Below are 12,455 nucleotides of genomic sequence, written 5' to 3'. Positions count from 1 at the left end.
GCAGTCGTTGATTCTTTCTGGACCTCCCGCGCTGTGTCGACTTGCTGGGGGTATGGTGACTTCCTGGGGAAGGAGAAAATTCATTTGTGCGGGGTAGCATTGGTGGCAGTACATAGCAGTGACCTGATTGCGTGGAGTACCTTGGGAAGGACCTCTTGCCAGTGAGAGACTGGCAGCCCCCTGAACTTGACAAGGAGGATGACCTTCCATATGGTGGGCATTCTCCCTCACCACCTGGCCATTCCCACGGGGGTTATAACTAGTGGCCCTGCTGGTATTGGTGCAGCTTGCAGCTCATGAACAAGAACCCCCAGTCTTGTGGATGTATGATGGGTACCCAAATAGAGTATACAAGTTGATGACTGTGGTGGAGGTCATGTTTGGGCAAGGGATGGCAAAAGGGAAACATGAATACTCATCGATGACCATGAGGAAATATATTTTGTGGTTGGTTGAGGGGAGGGAGGCCTTTGAAATCTATACTCAGGCATTCAAATGACAATATGGCTTTTACCAGGTGTGCCCTATCTGGTTGATAGAAGTGCAGTTTGCACTCCGCGCAGACTCAGCAGTCCCTCAACATGTCTCTGACCTCCCTGATGGAGTATGGCAGGTTACGAGATTTTATGGAGTGGAAAAGTCTCGTGTCAGCTGGGTGGCAGAGGTCATTGTGGAAGATCTTGAGGTAGTCTATCTGGACATTGGCACATGATCCTCAGGATAGGGAGTCTGGGGGCTTGTTAAGCTTCCCTGGCCGATACTGAATATCATAGTTATAGTTACCCCGCTGTTTATTGTTAAACATGAATGCCATGGTCCTTTGGTCCATGAACAGGGTACAGTATCTACAGGCCAGGTAATGCCTCCAGTGCCATACTGCCTCAACTATTGCCTGAGCCTCCTTCTCGATGGAGGAGAGTTGGATTTCAGGGCCTTGGAGGTTACAGGAGAAAAAGGCCACTGGCCGACTTACCTGGTTCAGGGTGGTGGCCAGGGTGAAATTGACTGCGTTGCTCTTGACCTGAAATGGGCAGATTCATCTACCACATACATTGCAGATTTAGCAAAGTCCTCTTTTATTCATCAAATGGTTCCCTGGGCCTCTCTTGTCAGGGGGAAGGATGTGGACTGGATAAGGGGGTGGGCTTTGTCCACATAATTGGGCACCCACCGGGCATAATAGAAAAGAACCCCTGGCACTTTTCAGTACCTTGAGGCTGTAGGGAAGGGGGAACTCCAACAGAGGGCACATGGGGTTGGGATCGGGGCCAATAACCCCATTCTCCACAACACAGCCAAGGATTGACAGGTGGGTAGTGTGGAAAACATATTTATCGATGTTGTAGGTGAGGTTTAGGTCTTTAGCTGCTGTGAGGAATTTCTGGAGGTTGGCATCATGATCTTGCAGGTCATGGCCATTTTTAAAAAATGTTTTTATTTTTCACACTATGAACCATATTAACCAAAATACAAACATTTCCTTCTTGAATATACAGTGTCATTTTCTCCCCTTTTCCCCCCTCCCTTCCCTCCCTCCTTCCCAACCCCCTCCCTACCCACTAAACGTTCAACATATACGATACATTAAACAATGTCATCACACAATGAAAATAAACAAGAAAATTGTGTCATCTACTTTTACACACTGGGTCAGTTCATTTCGTCTTCTTCTCATTCTGTCATTTTAGGGGGTGGAGGTCCATGGTAGGCCCTCTCTGTTGTGTTCCATGTACGGTTCCCAAATTTGTTTGAATAATGTGAGTTTATTTTTTAAATTATATGTTATTTTTTCCAATGGAATACATTTATTCATTTCTATGTACCATTGCTGTACTCTCAGGCTCTCTTCTGATTTCCAGGTTGACATTATACATTTTTTTTCTACAGCTAAGGTTATCATAATAAATCTTTTTTGTGCTTCATCCAGTTTGAGGCCTAATTCTTTACTTCTAATATTACTTAGAAGAAAGATCTCTGGATATTTTGGTATGTGGCTTTTTGTAATTTTATTTAATACCTGATTTAGTTCTTCCCAAAACTTTTCCACTTTCTCACATGCCCAAATTGCATGTATTGTTGTTCCCGTTTCCTTCTTACAGCAAAAACATCTATCTGATACTGTTGTGTCCCATTTATTTAACTTTTGGGGCGTGATATATAGCCTGTGTAACCAATTATATTGTATCATGCATAACCTCATGTTTATTGTATTTCTTATAGTTCCAGAGCATAGCTTTTCCCATTTTTCATTTTTTATCTTTATGTTTAGATCTGTTCCCACTTTTCTTTGGGTTTACAGCTTATTTCATCATTCTCTTTCTCTTGCAACTTGATGTACATGCTTGTTATAAATCTTTTAATTATCATTGTGTCTGTAATCACATATTCAAAGCTGCTTCCTTCTGGTAACCTCAGCCCGCTTCCCAATTTGTCCTTTAAGTAGGTTTTCAGTTGGTGGTATGCAAACATTGTACCGTGAGTTATTCCATATTTGTACTTTATTTGTTCAAAAGATAATAAATTATTTCCCAAAAAACAATTTTCTATTCTTTTGATCCCTTTTCTCTCCCATTCTCTAAAGGAAAGGTTATCTATTGTGAAAGGGATTAGTTGATTTTGCATCAATAATAATTTTGGAAGTTGGTAATTTGTTTTTTTTCCTTTCTACGTGAATCTTCTTCCAAATGTTGAGCAGATGGTGCAGTACTGGTGAATTCCCCTGTTGCACCAGTTTTTCATCCCACTTATATAGCATATGTTCAGGTACCTTCTCCCCTATTTTATCTAGCTCTAACCTGGTCCAATCTGGTTTATCCCTTGTTTGATAAAAATCTGATAGATATCTTAATTGTGCTGCTTTATAATAATTATTTAAGTTTGGTAGCTGTAAGCCCCCTTGTTTGTACCATTCTGTTAATTTATCTAGCGCTATCCTCGGTTTCCACCCTTTCCATAAGAATTTCCTTATTATTTTCTTTAGCTCATTGAAGAATTTCTCTGTTAAGGGAATTGGTAACGCTTGAAATCGGTATTGTATCCTTGGGAAGATATTCATTTTAATGCAATTAACCCTTCCTATCAGTGTTAGTGGTAAATCTTTCCATTGTTCTAAGTCATCTTGGAATTTTTTTTATTAATGGCTGATAATCTAATCTGTATAGATGGCCTAGATTATTATCTAGTCTAATACCTAGGTATCGGATTGCTTGTGTTTGCCATTTAAATGGTGATTCGTAGTCTAATACCTAGGTATTGGATTGCTTGATGGCCACAGATCTTGACGTTATCCAAGTAGGGGAAGGCAGCACGCAGGTCATTTTGGTCCACCCTCCGCTGGAAAACAGAGACCTTTAGGAAATGGTAGAGGTGGCCATCTGCCTCAAAGGTGGTGTACGGGCTCTCCTCAGATGGGTGGGAAGCTGGTGGTAGACTGATTTCAGGTCATCGTGGAAAAGACATGATAGTGGGCAATTTAATTGACCATGTTCGCAATGTGAGGGAGGGTATACGCATCCAGCTGTATATAGCAGTTAATAGTCTGGCTATAATCAATCGGCATCCTGTGTCCACCCTTGACCACCACTATTTGGGCTCTCCACAGGCTGGTACTGGGCTCGATGATCCCCTCATTCTGTAGTCACCGGATTTTTGCTTTAATAAATGCCCTGTCCCCTTCACTGTATCGTCTGCTTTTTGTAGTGACTGGTTTACAGTTGGAGGTGAGGTTCGCGAACAGTGGTGGGGAGGTCGATACAGAGAGTAGATAAACCGCGTGTCGGTTGGGATAGCGGAGGAAGGGGTGGCATGCTGATAAACCACAGGTTGCTGACTATTGGGGGGTCAGGGGACCATCGTATTGCATTGTGACACTCTTGAGATGGCACTGAAAGTCCAACCCCAGCAGCACTGGTGCGCAGAGCTGTGGTATGATAAAGAGTTTAGAGTTCCTGTAAGTCATGCCCTGCATGGTCAGTGTCATGGTAATGTAGCTGCGGATCTTGGCTGAGTGGGACTTTGAGGCCAAGGCAACTTTATAGCTTACTGGCTTTTCTTTAAGGGATTGATGCTGCACCGTGTTGGGGTGGATAAAATTCTCAGTGTTCCCGCTATCAAAAAGGCATCTTGTCACCTGATTGTTGATTGAGATTGAGATGTCCATCATAGACCAGAAGGGTTGATGTGGACTGTTTTGTTCCAGCACATCAGAGGCTAGTGTCAGTTCACAGTCTGGCCTGTGTTGACTCATGGTCTGGGAGGATAATGGTGGTGCCCATGCGGTGGTGTAGTTGTCCCCAGAGTTGGTTGCATCCAAGATGAAGTTGGTGGCAGCTAAGATGACAGCTCCCGTGCTGCACATGCGGCAGCGCTGGAGCTGGAAGGCAGCTGCAATTGACATACCTTCGTGTAGTGCCCTTTTATCTTGCACTGCACACATAGCATCTTTCACCAAGCAGTGCTTTTGGGATGCTTTGGTTGGCCACAGAAGTAGCACTTCAGGTGCTTGTGGGATACTGCAGCTGTGGTATGTTTGCTTTATTGAATGTGGTAGCGGGCTGCTGGCTGTGGACCTGAGTCCCAAGATGGTGGCCCACACGCCATTTGCCGAGTATGCATCAATGTTACAGAGTGTGATCTCCAGCGATTTCATGAGGTTGATCACCCCTCTTAAGTCTAACTTCTCTGCTCGAGTAGCCTCTGGCGCGCTTAGTCTGACCTGACACCTGCAGCATAGGCATCCTGGATCATGTCCTCCTTGTTCTGGGCAGCCAGCACTGACTAGAAGTTGCACACTCATGCAAGTCCATGCAGGGCACAAAGGAACTTGTTGCTCGATTTATGGTCGCTGTCTGTGGGTAGCCAGCATGTGCCTGGTTTATACCTCATTAACTTCCTTCCTGTACTGGTCCTTGAGTATGTTCATTTCCTCCATGTGCGCTGAGGTGTCCCTGATCATCGGGAACACTCAATGTCCGACCCGGGAGATGGGTAGGTTCAGTTTGTTTGCCTCTATAGCCACGACTCTGGTGAAGTTTTGTAGGAAGACCACAAAGCAGCATAGCCAGAGTTTAAACCAGTCAGGTTTCTGCCGATTGTGGTTCGATCTCCAGCTCATCAGGCTTCAAGAATTGTTCCATCATTGAAAAAAAATATTGTAAATAAAATCGATGCACTATCAATAACTCAAAAGAATTTACAATAAACTTGGAAGGTCATCATGTGCTGTGATGCAGGGTTTCTGGGGAGGGGTTACGGTGTTGGAGCCTTTATACAGGGTCAAGAGGGAGGAGCTATGGGTCCAGCCACAGGATGGGGCAAAACCAGAATAAAGTGTACAGCAGTTCACCACACACACGATATTCTCTATTCAAAGTTCAGATTTATTATCATCATACATGACATCACATACAACCCTGAGATTCTTTTTTTCCTGCAGGCCAGGCAGAATTTTTACTTATTAGTAATGCAAAAAACTGTACTCAAGAAAAGAAATGTAAACAAAAGGGGGAAATGTAAATACAGAAAATAAATATTCAATAAATAAATAATGTCTAAAATAAGAGTCCTTAAATGAGTCTTTGATTGAGATTGTTGTTTGCGAATCTTATGATGGAGGGGTAGCAACTGTACTGGTTCATATCTGTGGCACCTTGTTCTGTTGGAAGGGAAAAGTTTGGTGGGTCCAAAGAGCAATGAGTCTGGACATAGGCTAACAAAGGAAGAAACTTTATTAAAATACAGATGGGGATTGCATTGGGGATAACACACGTAAATACTCTCAATTTCAAAACACAGTATAATTAGTCACACTGATACTAGCAACTGCTTACACTCATACAAACACAGTACAACTCAGTCACATTGGATTTAACACTACCGATATTAGCAACTGTGTACAGACTTACAACAACCAAGGATTTCAAAATGCTACCCACCGTTCCTTTTCTAATGAGGGCGTGGCTGCAATGCTACCTGAAGGGCCTAACTCCTCCAACATTGTCCACAGTTCACGATTTGGAGTGGAGCATGGTTCATCTCAGGACCGAAGAGCAAAGGGAGAGCTAATGCACTTGGTGGACTTTATGGTACAGTGAACTAGTGAATGTTTGAATGGTCATGTCAGCTGAAGATTCTGGTGGTAGAGTTGTGTCTTCCTGGTATAATTTGTCTTTGAGCCAATAGGAAAGATTGATAAAGTTGTGTATTCTAGATATAGAAATACACTAGCACATGGAGACGTGGTGCTTCATTCATTTTTTATTACTAAACTAAACATGGTTCCCTGCAGCACACAATATTTATACATGATGACATCATACGCATGCAGGTGCATACATGACACACTCCCCTCCTCCCTCCCACAAAAATAAATGCTTCGTGAAATAACTTATAGGCACCATTTATACTGAAATACGATAACTACATGGTGCCTATGGACTAATTGTGTGAATTACAATTACACTACAACATAAGTATGACATGTTAAGCAGCCAAATCACTCTACATAGTCCCTCAGGTGTTCATGAGGATGTTTTTGCCTTTTTGATCTTCTTGGCTAGCCCCATTCGGATGTTGTGTAGGACTGCTCTGCTGAGCCAGACGTAGTGTTGGACTGCACTGCTGAGCAGGACATAGTGTAGGACAGCTGTACTGAGCAGTCAACGTCAAGGGGGCATCATCTTCTAAACATATTTCTGGAACATTGTCGTTAGGAACCCTCACTGGAAATTCGTCAGGGCCATGAGCAGTGGGTTTGGGCACTGGATCATCCACCCACTCTTAACTGGTCGATGTGGCATTTCCATATTTTAGTTCCCACCAGAACGGAATAAGAACAAGGACTCAGTTTTTTAAGAATCACGCCTCAATCCACACTCCCTATTGTCCTGATAGTCCCATATTCTTGTTCTCCTACTTCAAGAGATCTGGTAGGTTTACATGGAGATGTAGATTGTTCCATGTGCACCGTGGAAAGTCTTGTCCTTAAGTCCCACCCAAACATCAATTCTGCTGGTGTTTGTTTGGTAATAGAGTGCAGTGTGTTTCTATATTCTGTTAGAAAATCTGCAAGTTTGTGATTCCATGATATGTTTAGGGATTTGTTAGTTTTCATGGCCTTTTTAAAAGTTTGCACAAAATGTTCCACTTCCCCATTCATGCTTGGGTGGTAGGGCTCTGATAAAATTTCTTGTATATTGTTATTACATAGGAACACCTTAAAAGCATCAGATACAAACTGAGGCTGATTTCAGAGACTAGTTCTATAGGTAATCCATATGATGCGAACATACTTCAGAGTCTAGTTTGGTGTTGTTTTCATGTTTGACACTACTGGCCATTTAGAGTATGCATTGACAATAATAAGATGTTTTCTCCCATAAAAGGACCAGCGACATCTATGTGAATCCTGTGCCATTGTCACGATGGCTATTTCCATTAGTTAGCTTCGGCTTGAGTTGCATCTCCTGACAATGCAACATCTTCTCACTGTTTGTTCAATATCGATCTCCATTGATGACTACCAGACAAGCAAATGTGCCAAAGCTTTCATCCAAACCACCCCTGGATGGTTGTTGTGGAGCTCTAATAACATGGCAGCTTGCCATTTCATAGGAATGATTGTCCTGGTCCCCCATAATAAACAACCTTCTTCAATTGATATTTCATTGGTTATGTATAATAAGGTTTCAGTTGAGGAGAAATGGCTTCGGCCTTGGGCCACCCATTTAATGTGAAATATAGGGCCTTTGACAGTGTAGCTTCTTTCTGTACTTCTTTGCTGACATTCTGTGCTGTAATTGGTAAGGAATGAAAATGTTCTTGATTAATAGCTGTAGCCTCCAGTGTCCATTTAATTATCTCATCTTTCTGTTCATTTCAGGTAGAGCTAAGTGAGATAGGGCATCAGCATGGGCGTTTTGTGTTGCTGGTTTATGTTTCGAATCATAATCATATGTGGTGAGCTGCATAGCCGACCTTTGAATTCTTGTTGCAGCTAGCACTGGTATCCCTGTTTAGGGCCTAGAATCCAACTCAGTGATTTGTTGTTTGTTACTAAAGTAAACTTTCTACCATATAAGTATTGGTGAAATAGTTTGACACCAATATTATGGATAGCCCTTATTTTTCCAGATGTACATAAATTTGTTCACAAGCCGTCAAAGACCTGAAAACAGAAGCTACTGGTTGTTCCCCTTTTCCATCACCTGTGACAACACGACTCCTCAGCCCTCTGGCAAAACATCCACTGCAAGGGTCACTTCCTTTTCTGGGTCATAGTGGACAAGAATATTGTTGCTTGACATTAGTTCTTTAAAATGATTGACCGCATTACTAATCTCTTCATTCCAGCACTATTTCTGTTCTTTTCTTAACTATTGGTTCAGTGGGCTGCACAGCAGTGACATATTTGGAATGTGCTTCCAATAATGGTTAACCAAGCCCAGGAACAACTGCAATTTGGCTCAATTTGTTGGGTAGGATATTGTGCAGACAGCTTTAGTACCAGCGGTATCCATACGGACTCCTTCACTGTTAATTGTGAAGCCCAAATATGTTACGGAAGACACCATAAATACACGCTTGTCCTGGTGCAGCTGGACGTTCACTTGTTGCAATTGTGTTAGGACCCTTTCTAGGTTAGATCAGTGCTCTGAATAGTCTCTAATTGTAATTATGATGTCACCAAGATAGCATCCTATATTTATGCCATGCATAAACCCTTGAAATATTACTGGGGCACTTGGCATTCAGGTATAGGTGAATGACCCCAATGAGTATTTATTTCCACGTATTTCTTGGAGGCCTTATCCAATTCTATTTGCTGATGTGCTTGGCATAACTCCAGCTTCGTGAATTTCTTTCCCCCATTCAGGGCCTGGAATAATTTGGGCATATAGAACTTGGGTTCAACACCTTATTACAAGTGTAACTTCACCTGGATTCCTTGGATTTTCTCCAGGCCATTTTCAAAAACCGTCTTATACTTCTTAAGCACTTGCTCCACTTTTGGCTTGGCCACATCCTCCAGTCATACATTCATTATGGATCCAATTTCCATCCAATCTAGTTGAATGTGTGATAACCAGTTTCTTCCAAACAATGCCAATTCCTTGGTGTCAACGATGTAGAGGGGTAATCTTTTTGGTGTCTGTCCTTTATATTCCATGTTTACTTTGAATTTTCCTAACACCTTGACTTTCTCCCCATGATAGTTTTCACACCATGGTGTTTAATGGTGAGGTGAGGTAACAGTCATGGTTTTAACTTTATTTGCATTAACGGCACCTCTGCCTGCCCCCATCCCCGTGTCCAACTCCATTTGGAGAGGTTCATTGTTGATTTTCACATGGACATAGATTTCCAATTTCTTAACCTTTAATCCATGAATATACATTACTTCCAGTGCCTTGTCTTCCTTTGAGTCGTTAGTTTCACTGCTAGGGCTTTCATCCTTTTCCGCCACGGTTTTTACTCCAGAGGGCTGTTTTCTGTATCTGGATCATCCCTTTTTCTCTTTTTTTCCCCTTGTTGACACTTTCTTTCTTTCTTGCACACTTGGCTCTGATGTGCCCCTCCATGTTAGATAGATAGAATATAGAACAGTAAAACACAGAAACAGGCCCTTTGGCTCATGTCTCTACTGAACATGACATCCAATTTAAACTAAAACTTCACGGGTTGCACATGGTGATCTGTGAATATTTATTTATCTTTCTTTTGTATTTATTATCTCTCTTCATTTTAATCTAATGTACACTGTTGGCATTTTTTCTGAAATACCTGTTTACCTGTACATTGTATAATGTGCATGACAATAAACTCATTTCATTACTCATTACCTGCATGTTCATTTGTCAGTCTTGAAGTTCTTAAATGAAACTATTTATCTGCTTTCTGCATCTACCATTCTCTGTAAATAAAGAAATTGTCCTTCACATTTTAAAATTCTTCTTCTTCACCCGTGTCTCCTCAAGGATGTCCAGCAGTGTTATCTGAAAATTACAAATTATTAAGAGAGGTAAAAGGGAATAAGGATCTGATGCCCACAGTAACAAAGAAAATTTGTTCAGATGCCTGGCGACATTTTTCCATACCTTGATGAAGGGCTCAAGCCCAAAATGTCAGTTATGTATGTTTACCTTTGCTATATATAGGACACTGCATGATCTGCTGAGTTTCTCCTATTGACCCAGGTTGGAGTAGGAATGGAGCAATCAGACACTGTAAGTATCTGGTCTCTTCCTACAAGACCAAGTGGGGTAGTTAACAAGAAAGGGACAATCACTTGGCTTGTTTTATATGATAGGTCTCCCAGAATTAGAGGAGTGGATTGTAAGTAAATAGGGAAAAATTATATAAAAGCAAGGGGTTATAGTTGTGGGAAATTTTAACTTCCCACTATTGATTTGATTACCTTTGTGCAAGGGGCTTGGATGGAGTAAAATTCTTGAGACAATACAGAATCCAATTAGAGACAGGGCAATACCCAACCTTATCTTAGGAAATTAAACTAGACAAGTGGCAGTAATTTCAGTGGGGGAACAGTTACCATAATTCTGTAAGTTTCAAGGAAAAAAGGGATAAGGTGAGTCCTGAAGTTAAGCTCTTGAATTGGGAAAAGGTGAATTTCAATAGTATAAGAGAGAATCTGGTGAAAATAGATTGGGAGCAGATGCTTGCAAGTAAAATGAAAGAAAACAAGTTAGAGTTCTTTAAAAGAAAGTTGATAAGAGTTTAAGGCCAGCATGTCCCCATAAAGAAGAAAGACAAAGATGGCAAAATTAGGGAATGTTGAATGAGGAAGGTTTGATCATGGAATAAAAAGGAAAGATGGCAAGTACAGTACATTTATGATAATCTGAAAACCACTTTACCGAAATTCTCAGTTATCTGAAAAAACCTTTGGTGGCAGCATGATGTCGGAAATTGCATTTTTTTTAACCCGCCATGCTCAAGTGGGTCTTTGACTAGCTGATAGCGCCATTTTGAATCCAACAGAGCTCTTATATACTCAAGGTAAGAATTAAACTTGGGATCCGAATTGGGACCTTGGGCTCGCGGGCAGGTTCGGAGGCGGTGGTGGGGAGGTGTCTGGGATTGGAGTGAGGACCACGGGCTCCCAGGCAGGTTCGGCAACAGTGGTGAGGAGATTTCGGGGATCAAAGCGGGGACCCCAGGCTCCCGGGCAGGATTGGTGATAGCAGTGGAGAAGTGTTGGGGATTGGCAACAGCTAATACAAGTATTCTACTGGGCTACTTAAAGCCATTTCTCATTTATCCGGAAAATGCAGTTAACCAATGCACGCCCGGTCCCAAGCGTTTCAGATCATCAGAAATGTACTGAATTGGCATTTGTAATTGACCAAGACTTGCAGGGATTCTTCAGGAGTTATTGGTAATAGAACCTGGTGAATATAGCAGGCATTAATTCAAATGAGAACCTATTTTCAGAGGGAATAAAGTTCCACTGCAAGAACATAGAAACGAGGGACTGGATGTGGGATATTCTGGGACTGTATCATTGGAACAATGCATGGAAAGAATAACTGAATGTTAATCATCCCTTAATGAATTTCTCATGATACGATCAGAAAAGCCATAAAATGTTCATCTCCTGAATTTTAAGGCTATAAAAAATCTTATAATTGGATATGGGACTTTGCATTAACATTGTCAAGCACAAATGCCTCTTTCTTAATGTAAAGTTCAGGACGTCTGTCTTGTCACTTATCATTTCAAACTTTTTGTATATCTAGAAAACTATCCCTTAACACTGCAATAAAAATAAGATATTTTGGGTGTCTGAGGATTTGTGCTCAGAACTCTTGGATTAGCCATTGGTATTTGAATATTAAAAGTGGTTCATCTAGTTCTTCTTCTTTGGCTTGGCTTCGCGGACGAAGATTTATGGAGGGGGTAAAAAGTCCACGTCAGCTGCAGGCTCGTTTGTGGCTGACAAGTCCGATGCGGGACAGGCAGACACGATTGCAGCGGTTGCAGGGGAAAATTGGTTGGTTGGGGTTGGGTGTTGGGTATTTCCTCCTTTGCCTTTTGTCAGTGAGGTAGGCTCTGCGGTCTTCTTCAAAGGAGGTTGCTGCCCGCCAAACTGTGAGGCGCCAAGATGCACGGTTTGAGGCGATATCAGCCCACTGGCGGTGGTCAATGTGGCAGGCACCAAGAGATTTCTTTAGGCAGTCCTTGTACCTTTTCTTTGGTGCACCTCTGTCACGGTGGCCAGTGGAGAGCTCGCCATATAACACGATCTTGGGAAGGCGATGGTCCTCCATTCTGGAGACGTGACCCATCCAGCGCAGCTGGATCTTCAGCAGCGTGGACTCGATGCTGTCGACCTCTGCCATCTCGAGTACTTCGACGTTAGGGATGTAAGCGCTCCAATGGATGTTGAGGATGGAGCGGAGACAACGCTGGTGGAAGCGTTCTAGGAGCCGTAGGTG

General features: G+C 42.3%; 1 long non-coding RNA gene across 1 annotated transcript in view; it reads right to left on the bottom strand.

The window, feature by feature from the left end:
* Positions 1 to 5,404: 5,404 nt before the first annotated feature.
* The window catches only part of LOC138736753 (uncharacterized), a 52,644-nt gene continuing 45,593 nt past the window's right edge, over positions 5,405 to 12,455 (bottom strand). Inside the window, exon 3 of the long non-coding RNA XR_011340555.1 lies at positions 5,405 to 9,992. This is a non-coding gene — a long non-coding RNA (uncharacterized lncRNA). The remainder of the gene's footprint in view (positions 9,993 to 12,455) is intronic.

This window comes from Narcine bancroftii, chromosome 6, assembly GCF_036971445.1.
Source record: "Narcine bancroftii isolate sNarBan1 chromosome 6, sNarBan1.hap1, whole genome shotgun sequence".
Lineage (NCBI taxonomy): Eukaryota > Metazoa > Chordata > Chondrichthyes > Torpediniformes > Narcinidae > Narcine > Narcine bancroftii.
This window is presented reverse-complemented; position numbering and strand designations above follow the sequence as displayed.